Source organism: Populus nigra, chromosome 7 (genome assembly GCF_951802175.1).
Source record: "Populus nigra chromosome 7, ddPopNigr1.1, whole genome shotgun sequence".
In the NCBI taxonomy this organism is placed as follows: domain Eukaryota; kingdom Viridiplantae; phylum Streptophyta; class Magnoliopsida; order Malpighiales; family Salicaceae; genus Populus; species Populus nigra.
In genome coordinates, this window is record NC_084858.1 from 3,803,630 (window position 1) to 3,819,908 (window position 16,279).

The 16,279-nt window shown below is 34.0% G+C and overlaps 1 pseudogene; it reads right to left on the minus strand.

Annotated features, from left to right (window-relative positions):
* Positions 1–231: 231 nt before the first annotated feature.
* On the minus strand, positions 232–6,136 carry LOC133698529 (protein TIC 100-like; annotated as a pseudogene).
* Positions 6,137–16,279: the final 10,143 nt, after the last annotated feature.

Sequence of the window (16,279 nt, forward strand, 5' to 3'; positions counted from 1 at the left end):
AAGCTTCAGTCGCTAGAAAGGGTAAAGAGATTAGAGAAACATAACCTTCATTGGTACTTCCTCACCATCAATTATCACAAGAGGGGGGAAACCCACTTGCTGACACCCAATTTTTCGCTTGGGCAATTCTTGAACTACAAAAAGATGGAAGCATGGTTATTAAGTTCTGCATGGAAAACTCACGTTCAAAACTTATTTAGAGCATGATTTAAATTGATTTTGACTCGCAAATTGACGTGACAGTCCATTGAATCGAGCCCTTTATGGAGTCAAACACTTTATTTAGTCGAGTTTCTGAACTCTAAGAATTCTACTACGTATGCATGGACCACAAAATGAAGAACGGAAGCAATTGCAACCAAGGACAGATTAGCTGCGGTTATGAAAGGCGCCGCTGTGAAACTAGCAATGAACAAGCCCAAGATACCAATAAACCAACTCCAAGCCCAAAGATTCCGAAAAGCCCTTCGAGGATAGAAGCACCCTCTGCAGTGCCTTCCCATTATCTCGCCGACAGAACTCAGAAGACTTCATATTCCGTCTGTCTCAACCGGCAATCATCATTGATTTCAGTTTACCTTTCGAAATTTTGTTGTGGATAAGCGGGGTGAGAATTATCTCCACTGGTGGTCCTCGCCACCAACAAAAAAGAACCATGAAATCACCGTTAACGTCGCCACCAGTGTCCCTTCCTGGATCCTCATAATCAGAGACGAAAGGGAAAGAAAGACCACCCAGTTTGCTTACTCGAGATGTTTTTCTATCACCTAGTAAAGCAAAATACAGAGTATGTACAGACGTTTTGCCAAAAATGAAATGTGGCCTCTACAAAACTGGCTCTCTTGGAGTATCATCGAATTCCTATCTAATTTATGAGAGGAAGAGGCTCGTAATTGATTGTATTAATACATGATTCTAAATAACACAATTGCGTGTGCAATGACAATATGCTGTCTGAATCTCTCTCTGGTGCTGCATGCAGCCAAGGACGCCTCTGTTTTCTTGGCTTTTTTAGACTTTCTCTGGGGTTCGCAGAAGCAGAATTACGGGATGTAATTTGACCGACTTTCAATTCTCAACCTTCCCTTTTGGCCAAGTACTGGTGGCAAACTGACTAAATTAAACATTCCAGAGGGGTCGTTTGAGCTCACCACACAAAGGGAAGGAGATGCCTTTTGTGGCAATCTGTTCTTCCATGCTAAAAATGATTGCTGTAGCCTAGAGGGAACCTGCAAACCAGCCAAATAACAAAATCACATCAAGCTAGTGGAAAAGTGTAGGCAAAAAATAACACAGCAGAAGACGGGGGATACAAAAATAACCCTGGTCAATGTAATCCGGCCAAACAAACAAATGGAGTGTTCAGGATCAGCAATCCATTTATGACTGTTTTACGAAGGATGGTGAGAAAATTATGATTGTGATAATTAGAGGATAATGTGATGCCCCAGGAAAACTTTAGTCAAGTAACTGCATGAAAAATAATCGCCAACAGAACATATTTCCTTCTAATGATATGTCAAGCATCAGGAAGCATATATTCTTAAAACCCGGCATATTACTGCTGCTCTTCTGAAAAGAATATCTGGGTCTAGAACTTACTGTTGAAAGAAGGCTGCAGGGAGCGAATGACAGTGAAGATGTAGAAAATGGAGCTCCCGCAGATCTGTTTCCTTTTCCGTCATTCTTTGTTGGGTCCTCATCTTGGGTCATAGAACCAAAACTTGATGGTGTAACATCCTCCTCTTCCTCCTCATCTTTGGCAAAAGATTTCTCCTCCTGTTGGGCTGACACAGAGCTATTCTTGTCCTCCTGCAAATCCATTTCAAGATTCTCTTCCTCTTTTTCTCTCATCTTCAGCTCCTCATCCAAGTCTTCCATTACCTCTTCTCAACACAATTCAGCTTCTATGAACTCAAGCTCCTTTTCATACAGCTGTATTTTTATCTCGCTAGCTTTCTTCTTCTCTCCAGTCCATTTCTCTAGTTTATCAAGCACTGGCTTGCACACATTATCACCTCCTCTTCTCCATAAAACTCATCAAAACCAAGGAGTAGGAATTGAACTTTATCAGGATCACATCTTCCCCACCTTTCAGAGGTGGCTGCCAAAATAACCGAACCCCATGTTCCTCATCCTCATCCTCAACCCATTTGATTATTCGTCCTGTTCGAGTGAGTAGGATGACAGGATCTTCAGTATATACGAGTTTAGATGGATCTTCAGGATCAGGTTCTGGTTCTTTGTTAAGAATAACGAATTCAGGAGCCTCCTCTGTCCAAATAAACGTAAAAACGTGAAGCACCAAACAAAAGGGAATGAAAGAAGCATTAGAAGTGAACTAGTAAAACACTAGCAGCTAACCTAAAAACAAGTATATAAAACTATTTCATCAACTGTGGCTTTGGCTTAAAAAAAAACATGCCACATGCCTGGATCTAGAAACAAAAAAATGATGACGGGCACAAGACAATTTATCTTGGCATCAACAATAATATTGTTTATATTTGCAGACTAATATCATGTTTTCTATGAAGAGGAGAAGCACATAAACAAGAATAAGAGAACTCTTAATGACCTGATGAAAAGGCACGTATCATGAAGTTGCATATCTATCTATACGACTAGCCAAAAGATAAATTTATCATAAAGACTAGAGAGAGAGATACAGAGATGATACCATTCTCCCACCAGTATGAAAGCTCAGCAGGCAAGCTTTATAAAAGGAATTTAACCACATATCTCTTTCCTGGTCCACCTCATGCACGTATCTTTTCCAATAATCAGGTACTTGCCAAATAAGCAAATTTGTTTTCATCCTTCTCCGTGAACTAAAAATAAATTAACAAAGAAACTTTACTTCGTAGAACTGGTTGATGAAGCCTGGTGCCATCCACACATCTTCCTCCTTACCGTTGTCGTTACCCATTTTTAGAACCCCGTATATATATACAAAGAATACACACACACACACACACACAAAATACATAAAAATAATTTAGAAAAAAAAAATATATATACATCGATGAAAAGAACATGAAAAACAACAGGAAAATTACAAAAACAAAATTGGTCGAGGAAGATCAAAATATCAAAAGTTGAAAAATTGATTGTTGAATTTTGACTAATGAAAACTCTATTAACAAGAAAAATTTAATTTGGAGAGAAAATTTCAAAATTGAGTGTTTAATAACTCAATTAGGGATTTTTCAGGTTTTAATTGAATTTATTATAGATTTAATTGCAAGGAAATTAGTTTTTAAATTTCAATTTCGACTTTAATTGGAAGGAAATGAAGTCTGAGGTTGAATTGCAATTTTAAAAAGCTAATTTTGTGAAATCAGAGATTTAATTGTATAAATATTAAAGTTTAATAGACAATTACAAATTTGATTAAAGAAATTAAAAACCAAGAACCAAACCATAAAAGACACAAGACTCCGGGGACTTAAATCAGTAAAATCAGGGGTCAAATTAAAAACAATTGAAAGTTTGATGGTCAATTAAGGGTTAATTTACCTAAATCAGAAACCAAGGACCTAAATGAAAAAGGAGTTGAACTTTGGGGCTAATAATTGAGTTTGACAAGGGTGAAATTATATAAAAATTAAAAGTTGAGAGGCAATTACGGGTGCAATAAAAGAAATTAGAAGAACAAGAATTAAATTGAAATTTATCAAATCTCAAATGAAAACCTTAAATTTTAGGGTTTAACCTATACGATGCATCATTCAGCCACTGTTTATCTCTTTCTTTGGTAATTTTGGATGACTGAGTATGCATCTTCAGGTGAATGAGTGTACTGTTTCTAACCATTTCAGAGGCTGTAATCACCACTATTTGACTGAGAAACACCCTCTCTACAAAGATAAGCTACTCTCATTAAGTATTTACATCTCATTTTCTTCAATGATCTCAACATCTTGTCTCAGATCAACCCTCACTGTATTTTTAGATTTTGGGTTGATCGAGTTACATTTTCAAACGAATAAATATGAAACTACAAACCTCCAAATCGAGCAATGTTAGATCCAAACAAAAAGTGTGCACCCCCTATACCAACTTCAAGTGGTAGTCAACAACAGTGATATCATAGTTGCTCCGACGAGACTTCAAAACTGGTCAACTCAATCAGTCATGACTATGATACATATTATGCAAAAAAACCACTCATTTTTCATTTGTTCACACTTCAAAGTTTCTTAGAAGGTTCTTATAAAGGGTTTAAAACCTTTCTCTTAAGATCAAAAAGCCAAAAAACCCTCACCTTGGCCTCCAAGTTTTGCAAAAACCATCTTTAAATTTGTTACAAAACTACCCTTGCAAAACCAACCAAGGACAGAGTTTTCAGTTGTTAAGATTTGTCCAAAACCCAACCAAGGACAAGAGTTTTCAACTGTTAAGATTTGTCCAAAACCATCTCATTTCAATCATAGAGCCAAACATTGATGAATGATGATCAATCTGTGATCGAATCCATCAAAATCCTAGCTTGAAATCTTATAAATACCCCTGGGAGAATCAAGGCAGAAAAAAGAAGAAAGAAGCGGCAAGAAAATCCTGATAAAAAAGCTAAGTGTGAAGGTTCAAGAGCCTAGTATAAGATTTCTTAAGCTTATAATGTGGTAACGCCAAGTCATCCCAAACAGAGCCTTCGTATCTTTACAGAGCCAAAACATGAAATAACAGGTAAATGAAAAGGTTATCATGTGATGAACTAGGAGATAGAAGCCATGGAAAGGAACAAATATACATCCAAACCAGACTGTGCATATGAGCAATTCAAAGCATATTCCACCAGTCTCATAAAATCATAAATGTAATAAAATCCACAGCCCCGTTAGTCACACCTAATCTATTAGGCACACAAAGAAAGAAAGCCAATAACGAAAAACAAAACCGAATTACTCAATTAGTATCCATCAAAATCAACTCAAAACTAAAGGAATGTTTCGTAGACTCTAATTCCATTGCAAACTAGCAAACATATCATGTTTTATCACCTTTATCAACCTAAAATTGGCCAAAGCACTATAAACTACACATAACAAAGTAGTACATAAGTCAACTAGAACCAAAAATAACCGACACGGACTCAGCATAGAGTCACAAAACCATAAAAAAAAAAAAAAACTGAATTAATCAAGCAACCAATTGCACTAAGAACACCAATGCAGCTATTAAGCAAAAATCATCAATCATTCATCCAAATCCACTCAATATCACCAATGCAGCTATTTGCGAAAAGCAAATTATCAAAAATGAACAAAAACCCATGTAACAAAAAGCAACCAATAATAATAAAAAAAACCATGAAATCAAATTAAATTAAAAAAAAAAAGCAGGCACAAGCACTTACAAGCTGCCATCTTCGAAAATATAGCTAACCCGGGTAAAAAATTCCTCGATCCTATCCAGCTCTTCAATGACAGCTTTGGGATTCGAGATATCATAATGATTATCAGGAATCGCCAGATAAGGCCTTCTATACGCAAGTAAAAAGGCGCAATCAGCAGGTCTCTCCCTTCTTCCTTCATCTTCCTAACAATATCCCAATCCTCTTCATCCGCCCACACTGGTTCTCACCCTGGTTTAGTAGATTCCCATGGCGGGTCAGCCCACAATTCCCTCAAATCCTCTTCTCTCCAGTTCTCTCTATCCTTCGGAAAATCAAAGAAATCCTCGTAGAAAACATAGTTTCTGTATTCGTCTTCTTTCATCGTCTTCATCCTTTTGCTCTCCAATACCTCCGCGAACCGCGCAATGTTTTTCTCCGGTGTGTTTTCCGATTCTGGGATTTCATCTCCCGGCCTGGTGTAGGTGAAAACGCCCTCTTCTTAGTTGGTGGGTGATTGAGTGTAGTCGTAATCGTAGTCGAAGTCGGAGTCGGAGTCGGAGTCGGAGTCCGATGAGAAAGGGAGGTTGGTGTCAGCATTTGGGTCTTCTTGTGGGTTCGGGTCAGGTTAGTTGGTGGGTTGGTCTGGGGAGTTAATGCCTGCAATTTCTGGACGACAAGGTGAAGCCTACGAGAGAAATCAGGGAGGAGAGGAGAGGGTGAGGGGAAGGGAGTGCGAGAAATGGATGGGTGTTTTTAGTGGGAAAGGTTTTGTGGGTTTTTGACCGTTAGTATTTGCATTTTTTTTTTATTTTGCTATTTCATTTTTATATTATCCTTTGCTAATAGTACCGTAGTTAAGTAAATGTTCTCTTTATTATTTAATTTATTAAATTTATCTGACTATATTATAAGGATGTACATGATATGTTTTTGAAATCATTAACAAAAACTTAATTTTAATTAACATGTAAGTTAATATGAGAATATCTTTTATTATAAGATTAAATAAAAAAAATCATATTTTACATCATATTTGGTCGACATTTAATGACTTGAAATATCTAATAGATAAAAAGATTTTTTACATAAGAAATTATACTTTTAATTTCATTCGAGAAGGAAACAGCATAAATGTCTACAGAATATTCATTTTCATTCTCCTTCAACTCTTTTATTTGTCATAATTTTATCTCTATCCATAATGATTTAATTCATTAAGCAAATGTGACGTAATTGGTGGGGTTTTCACTAATTTTCTTCTTTGATTGATATCTTAACTTTTATAATTTGTGTTCATCGATAAATTATTAAAACTATATGAATATTGAAAAAACTTAAGGGTTGTTCATAAATAAAATAATGTTTTATTTTTCTTTAAAAAATGAAAAAAAAATGAATTCAATGGTATCATGAATTAACTCTTCAATGAACATCTCATTAAAATTATATAAAAATATTATAATAATTTATTTTTATTTGAAAAAATTTATAAATTTTTTTTAAAAAAATTATTTTTTTAACTTTTTTTATATGTTAGGTTTAATCTCTATTACTTTAAATGCTATTTATTTTATTTTAAGTAATTTATAAAATAATTTTTTAAAATTTCATTCTCCTTCAACTCTTTTATTTGTCATAATTTTATCTCTATCCTTTCAATAAATTTAAAAATTAAAATTAAAATATTAATAAGTTATTTTTCAATTTATTCTTCATGTCATAGCCAAACACTAAAAAATATTTTCTAGTTTATTTTTTATCACGCTACTAAATATCAAAAAATAATTTATTTTTTATAAATTTATTTTTTATAAAAGCTACCTTTTAAAAATAAATTATTTTCTAGCAATCAAACTAGTCCTGTTTTAAGATATTTATCAAAATAACACATCGAAATGAAAGAGAAGACATGACTTCTTCACGCCATATTTATTAAAACCAATTAGAATTAACTGCTTTTTAAAAATAATTATTTTTCAGTAATTAAACAGGTCGTTAAGATATTCACCAAAATAATAAATTTAAATGAAAAAACAAAAACCTGACTTCTTCTCACTATATTTATTAAAACCAGCTAGATCAACTCAATGCAAGGTAAAATTACAATTGGAGTATTGAAACTAATGAATTAGATTTAAAAAAATTTTAAAATGCATCAATAATCTTTTTTACTAGTAGTAATCTTTTTTACCAAAATACCCAACCCAAATCATAGGACAAATGGGTTCGTCCTGTTTTTTAAATTGCATGCATGGAATTCATCCAAAGAATCAACAGAAAGCAGCTAATGATGTTTTTTCAAAAGTAAAAAAAAAAATAACATGGCCCGATCAATTATTTTTTAAAAAAATCAAATTGCATTTTGAAATGAAAAATAAAAAAGTCAATAGTTTTTTTAATTATGTTAAACCAAGCTAGCTTCAGGTTAGCTTTCTTTTAATACCAAACTCAAGTTATGGAACAAGCTGGCTAGTCCTGAATTTTAAATTGCATATAAAGAACCCACCAAAGAATCAATAGAAAACAGCTCATGATGTATTTTTTTAAAGTGAAAAAAAAAAAACCTTGTCGGTGGCTTGATCGAATATTTTTTTAAAAAAAAACCCAAAAGGCATCTTAAAATTTGTTTTTTAAAAAATGAATTTTTAAACTAGATTATAATACCTTGCAAATTAAGTAGGTCAAACCCAGCTAACAAATTAATTTATTTTAATACCCAACCCAAGTCATGGGATAGAAGGGCTGGTCTTGGGTTTCAAGTTGCATGCAAAGAAACTCACCGAAAGAATCAATAGAAAACGGCCCGTGATTTTTGTATGCTTTTTTTCCCGTCGAATGGTTCATGTAAATGGATCATCAAGAGATCCTTTGTGCTGAAGAAAGGATGGAAAATGGGAAAGATTAACGGAGACGAAAATTGGACGTCCTTAACAAAGGCAACATGGCCTTGAAAAACAATTCAAAGGTGGTTCGATTTTTTTTAATTAACATGAATATTTAGATAGATTGCCCATATCTCAATTAAATTTATAATTTTTAAAATTAACGGATATATAAATTTTTAATAATTCTCATGTTTAGAAAGTTCAAACTAATAATATTTAAAGTACAAACTCAAAACCTAATAATATAAGATAGTTTGATTTTTACCAACGATGATCGTGTACATGAATATTGTTTTTCAGTAGTAATTTTTGCAGCTACGATTTTGGATTTGGAGTGACTCCGGGGCTTAATCTCCATAGTAAATAAATAAATAAAAATCCGGAGCCCTGTTTGTTCTGGAAAGAGCAAATACGTCCTTGCTATTCATTTTCTTAATTTCATCGTGTTTAGTTCACTTCGAGAAAATTCAGTCAAAAAAATATATTATATGTGAATAAAAAAAACAAGCTGAAGGGGAAAAAAAAGTACCAATACAAGAGATAAAAATATTGTTAAAGTCCATCTTTATCATTAAATCCAAAATCATATATACCACTAATCCTGCCACATTTGCATTTAACAAAGAAGCAAGTCCTTACAAAAGCAAAAGCACAGTGACGAACATCAAAGGCACTTGGGAAAGGATTAATTAATTGTTCAAGAGGTGTTGTTTTAAAATGTTTTTTTTTTTAATATATTAGAATATTATTTTTTTATTTTTTAAAATTTAATTTTAATACAGCATATTAAAACGATTGAAAAACACTAAAAAAAATTAATTTTAAATAAAATCAAATCAAATCCTGAACAAACAATATTAAACACTCCATTAATGAAAGAAAATGTTTTTTTATTTCTAAAACCCAGCATGCACTAAGGCATGAATGCATGACGACATGATATAAATTAAAATCTAGCTCATATCAAACTTCGAGTCTGCGGGTTTTTTCTTAACACAGAAGAGGCTGGTTGCCGCAGACATGCATGGAAGTGTGAATTTAAGTGTACCAACTCATAAACACTCGACCGTTCAGAGAAACCAGCATAGTAGCTAGGTTCGCGTGGAAAGGCAGAAGAAGTTCACGGGCTTCTACAGAGTGCCGATGGTTGGCCTGTGAGTTGCAACTGCATGTCATACTTGACTTGCAACATGATGCATGGATTGACCAAACTGTAACGCAGTCCCTTCTGTTATAATAATGCAAGTCAATCCGTTTAATCTTGAAAGTTATAAATTATTTCTTTTGCTGCAGCCTGCAGCCTGCAGCTGGGGTAGTGGGTGCATGGCGGTGGCTGCAGTGCACTGCCGTCTCTTAACTTGCTCGTTTCCACCGTCGAGAGGATATGCTCAACTTCCTGTGTTAAACTATTGTCCAAAAATCAGGGCAAATTTGCTAGTTCAGATTCGAGGGGCTTTTCGAATTTTTGCGTTTGCTTAACCTGCCGCCTTGCAAGATCTCGGTCCCTCTTATCTTATCAAGTCACGTAAATATAATAAGTCAAATCTATGATTTTATTGAAATATATTGTAAAGAATGATAATATATTTTTCATTATATTTAAATCTCACTTCCTCAAAGACTTTTCCGTACTTGAGAATAAGTGAGGCTCCTTATTGTATAATGAACATAGTTTCCAGACGGGCTGAGTTTTGGATTTTGATTGGGTCACTTAGGTTAAATTTTTTTAAAATCAAAATGATGTTCTTTTAGTAAAAAAAATAAAAGTCAACGGGTTGTAACCAGGTTTTGACCGAGTCTTGTCTGGTCAATCGCCGGGTCAATCGGGTCACACTAGGTTTTTTCTTTCTCTATTTTTTTTTAATCCAGCCCGATTCCAGCTTTGAATCGACCGGGTTCCAGATTAACCTGTCGAGTCAGGTTTCAAAACTATAATACTGAAAATGACACTCCCTCGTGAATAGTAGAAAATAATGGGTATGAGAAAGTGATATTCTCTAAGAAAATTGAATTATTGAGATGAACAAACACAATAATATTTGAAATCCTAATTTGTTGGCTCATTTTTTCATCCGATATCTTAAGAATATCATATTCTTAAGAAATTAATATCTACTAAAATATGATTATCAACTTTGGAGAAACAAAACAATAAACTCTCCCGAATTTGGAAAACAGGGTGAGAGATCCATCTGGGTGCTTCAAACTAGTGGGACCGTGAGCTGGAAATAGTAGAATAAAAAATAATTTAAAAAAAACTTTAAAACGCATAACGAACCTCGAAAACAATCACTCCCTGATAACTATGGTTGAAAATTTGAAAACATGCCCTTTCAAATTTTCTTTACAATTCCATTCTCGAATTTTTAAACTTTCTTTCTTTTGCTTTGATTTCTAACTGTTTTATTATTCTAATCTCCTCTTTAAATTTAACATTGAACCAATGTTTTAAAATTGTGACAGGTCTGATTAGTTGATCAGGAACCAGCTTACCTGATATTTAAATTAATCCGAGTTATAAAAAAAAAAAGCTAGACTAATCTAAAAAAACAATTGGGTTGATTTGATGATCCAATCAACTTGTTCTGACCTGATTAAAGCCCAATAATTAACCCATGAACTATTTATTTTTGTTTTATCAAAATAATATCTTTTTAATATATTTACTTTTTTAAAAAAAAAAGATTGACCCTTCAACCTCTGTAACCCAGACCTTCACCAATGGTGTTTTAAAACGATGGTGTTATCCTGTGGCTATACTCTTTCATTGAGATTTGAACCAACATAGTCCCTTTTATTTCACAAGGTGCTTTCCCACTTCGCATCAATGCGTTTGGAGGAAAGCCCCAGACTGTAAATTTGCTTCCTGATGTCCATGCATGCGATCTTTAACAGGGAAATGGATTAGCTTTAATCAAAAGCCCCCAAGCCTCTATTGCTCTAAAGAACTAGTTGTTTTAGAATTATTTCCATGCATAAAGTCTTTGTCGACGAAATGGGTGAGAATGACGTTGTAATATAAGAATTATTGTCATTTTTTCCCATGTTATTCAAGCAAATTCAAAGGTCGATCTGTGCTCTCCACCACATCGTTCTGTGTCTACAATTAACAACAAAGTGTTCTTCTTCCATTTCCCCTACCATCCTTTGACTGCCTTGTTTAATTAGTTGAATTATAGATGTTACATTTACCTTACCCTTTTATCTTGTACTTCTGTCTGCTTCTTTCAGACACCATTCTTGTCATTGACCCCACCGGCGTGATGTACGCATAGGTAAAAATGAAACCTGTGAGTGTATTTAAGGCCTAACACAGTACAAAATAGATTGGGTTTTAAACCACATTTTAAAAATATAAATAAATAAACAAATACCACTTTTGTTTGAAAAAATATATTAACTACCTGGAGATTTTTTGGGGGGAACAATTCTACGTTGTCCTGCTGTTTCCAGTTTGCGTCCTATGGTTTATTACAGAAGATGGGGGTCACAAGTCTGTATCCAATAAAATATTTTTGCTCCTGAGCTGACCATTAATGATCTTTTTCTCAGTTTCTAAAAGGCAGCCACCGATTGTAATTGATAGGGTTCATGGCATCAATCAACCAAACTATTTTAATGTTTAAGTTTTAGTATTTAAAAAAAAAAAGATTTAGCATTTTTTTAAAGTATAAAATTTTGGAGACATCTGTAGTGGAGGAAGACGTTAATGGCAATTGAGCTCCAGCTTCGCTTCAGAAGTCTAATTTGAATAATCAACAGTGAGTTCCAAATCACGAAGTAGCATAATTCTTTAATTTTTGCAAGAATATCGCAATCAGTAATTGGATTTTAATTCAAGAATACATTTTTTTCGGCCAATGGAGAATACGTAGACAGGACTTGCTTTCTAGCCTCTCTTGCTTTCTAGACATGAATTAGGAAAATTGCAGCACAAAAAGTAGGTCAACAAATTCAAGAATGGGGTGAAAGCTAGAGGAACAGGAACAAGGTAGGAGCCAGCTCGTCGCTCTTTCTTTCTCCTGCTTCAATCCCCACTCTCTCCAAAGCTCCAGACAACACACTTCAATGTACACAGCTTCCTTCGTGATTCAAACTAGAAGAAAAGGTCTACAAGTTCTATGTTTATGAATTGGTATAATGCTCACAAGGAGATGATCAACTCAATTATTGAATTTAAATAAAACAATAAATCTATAATCACAACAGCCATCAACATCGTGCCGATATCAAAACATATAAATCATAGCAACCATACCACTACTTGTAAACTAAACCAGATGTTAAAGAGCTACAAACAAAATTGAAACCCATCACTGTCCCACATTTGAGCAGCACTGCTCCCTCCATCTCATAATCTTACATGCGTTTTTCTCTTCTCCTGCCAGTTCGCAGAAACCTCGCACCCCCATAGCAGCAACAATAATTACCAAGCACGTAAAGCATTTACTTTCACATGTTGTTATAGTAATATCCTTTCCTTTTGTCTTTCTTGCCTTTACTTAAGTTTCTTTGAAACCACCGTGGCTGCCGTCGTGTCTGCCTTTGTTGGTCGTGGCAGTCGTTTCCACGGCTCTAAAAGAACCGAACTGTCTCTGTACCTATAAGGCAGTACCTGACTTCTCCCTCTCTTGGATCTTACAACGGGCGATGATGTGTTATCCTCGTACAAATCCACCACCCAACTACACTTGCAACTCTTTTTAGACCCACTTGTTGTTTCTTCTAGTTTCTCTGAATCAGATTCTTTGTCTTCTAAATTACCCGAAAACATCTCTGCTGCCTCAATAAGAAGAGCCAAAGAATCTTTATTGGATTCGTTCTTTTCTTCGTGGCATGGCTCCAGTTTGACTAATTCTTTCTTGGTGTCTTCTTCTTTGAACTTAGTGATCTCTTGATCATCATTGACTGATTTGATTTTGCTGCTGATTTCATTGGGTTGGTTTTTGAAATTTGCGGTCTTTGAAATTTCTAAAGTTGTCTCATCGACCCCTTGAGATTCTTCTCCAGTTGCTTGAACTGTAGGAGAATCATAACCGACCTGGTCCCCAACAACCTTGACACAACATTCTCCTACTGACGAGCTCCTGTCAACCGCAAAAACCTCCATAGAAGAATCATTCTTTATACCCTTTTCAACAAAACTACAAGCACTCAATAAGGACGACTCCTCTGATGATTGATTTTCTTCATTATCAGCATCTGACCAAGCAGGACTCAAACCCATGTTCAAATCAATGTCAACACCTCTACTCTCCTTAAATTCAAGAATTTCACGATTCAAAGATGTTTCTTTTGAGATTTCTTGAGGTGGGCATGAAGTAATAACGCGTAGAATCTTTTGGAGGCACATTTGAGACTTGGAGAACCCATGGCGACTAGTAGTATTGATAAAGCGAGAAGAATCGCGTACCTGATTGCGATGGCTCAAGAATTGATACGAAGCCATTGATGAGACTAAAAGCAAGCAAAACCCTTAGTTTGTTGTTAACTAATCAATCCCTTTTCATCTCTCACCTGCTAGACTTTTCTTCTGCTTCTTTACATGCCATTCAAGATCACGAGAGATAGAGGAAGAGAGAAAAACAAGATAGAAGTTCTGTAGAGGGAAAGAGAGAGGAACCACAAGCCACAAGGCAAAGCACACTTCGGCCTAAAGACTTTTTTTCCCCTGATTTTTATATGATTCATGTCTTTAGCCTTTTCCTTGGAATTGCTGCGTTGAATGTTGATTGGTCATATGGTGACGTGGCATCACATTGCCATCCCATTATCTACGTGGTGTAATCCAATAGGACATTGATTCATTAACGTAACTAAAGCAACCGATCAACGTGACCGGATCTTTTGTTTTTATTTTTTTTGTATATTTTTTGGAGTCACCAGTTGCATTCTTGGGCGTTTCTCTTGTGCGTAAGTAGAATGATAGGGTCCTTTCTTCTCTGGATGCTCTCTACTGCTACAAATCAATCTTAAAATGGACAGGTCATGGCTCAGGATAACAGTTCTCAGACTTAATTCCAAGTCTAATTTCGTTAAAGATTTGAGTTGATATTGAGTAAATCATGAAATTATGGCGTTTTGATTTCTTGAAAAATTAAATGAAGTTATTTTGTCAAAAAATAATAATTTATTTCGATTTTATTTAGATTTAATGACGTCAAAAGATCTCATGTTTACGGTCTACAAGATTAGAGACTTGCATCATATTCAAGTGTGTAGCTTCAAATATTTAATGATTTTTTTTATTATTATTATTGTTTATGAGTTTTATTGAAGCTCCTATACTCTAATTTCTTCTCCCAGACTTCTTAAATATCTAAATTGATTAATCAGATGATTTAATTTTAAAGGCAATGGATTTGGAATAAATGTACTTGATTGACATTTCTTTTAAATCACGGGGACTTAAGCAGAAAAAGGTTAAAAGTACGGGACTCGAATATAAAATTTAATAATTTAAGCACCAACGTTATGATTGTCCAGTTCGTTGTTTGTGTGTGTCTTGGCTTGTCCGCCATGGAGGAGGTCCATTTCAACGCGTGTATACTGCATACTACGAGCACAATTTCTTTGTTTTCTTCGGGGGAATTTCCTCGCATTTGATTAATTTCCTTTTACACCTAGAAGAAGTGCATGGTCTCCCTGGTTGCAGGATAACAAACTCTGCTATGATAACTTGAAGTCATCGAGGAAGAAACTGAAACGTAACTTTCTCGGTTGGTTTTTTTTTTTAAAAAAAATTTAATCTAATTAGATAAGTTTTGAAAATATAATTTATATTATTTTATAGTATATTTTTTTTAAGTGAAAATCCTTTGAAGTTGAAATCTACATAGATCTACGTTATTTTTTGATTAATTTTTATCAAATAAATAGGATGATGAGATTCGAATTCATGATTATTTGGTTATCAAGACTTTGATATCATGTCAAAAAACAAATACAATCCAAAAGTTTAAAGTATCAGGTGAGATTTTCAAATATGATTTATATTATTCTCTAATATTTTTTAAAATATTTTTTATTTTAAAAGATAATTTTTTTAAAAAATTATTTTTAATATTAAAACAATAAAAAACATATATAAAGAATTTAGGACAAGGTCAAAGCCATTTTGGATCAAGATGCCATTAATTCGGAATAATATTAATTACTGGATGTGGGACTGTAATTTTTCACAAGAAGATTTTTCTTGGGAGGTATTGACACGTGGTTCGTCACTTTAATTTATCTGTCCAAAAGGAATTGGATAAAAATAAAAGAAGAGGAAGGACAATTTTTTATTTATTTTATTTATTTATTGCATGGGTAGCTTGGTGGGAAAAAAAGGACTCTGTCTGCTGTCCTCAGAATACTCTATCCTGCTTGTTTTTAAGATCATCGTATTCTGTCCAAAAGAAAAGACAACGATGTTCGAAACTGCCAGGTATAACAAAGTTAAATTTATTTTTTTCCCATTCTCAATATTTATTTCTCGTTCTTGTTTCAACTAGATATTTTAAAAGTGGAAATAAAATTTTCACAACTATTTTCACCATTCCATTTCTTGTTACTAAATGGCATTGGTAGTTGAAAATGTGTTCTGCCTTTCTTAACCCCTTTGATCATTAAAATTAATATCTAAAATAATTTATTGAAAACGTGTGAATTGATTTAGAAACATCCTTGAGATATATTTTATTTTAGTTTATGTGCAATTTTTTTATATTTAGATTAATATTATTTATTCTTCGGAATAAAATGATAGAGCAATATTAATTTGGACTCGGGTCTAAATGAAAAATATTTTTTTTCCTTAGAATTTGTATTCTGATTATAAATTACTTGTCCAAGATTAAGAAGATATTTAATTGTGGTGTATTCTACCCCCCGGAATTCGGAACCAAAAAGAAAGAAGACCTTTGAATGTAAACAGATGTGGACTTGGGCTAAAGCCCAACTTCTTGCATTCTCTTATAGATGGGCCTCTGCAACCATTCGATACTTCCAACATCTTATAGGCCCATAGCCCTCTCCAATATACGAAGCATTCCCAGATCAAAACGCGTACGGC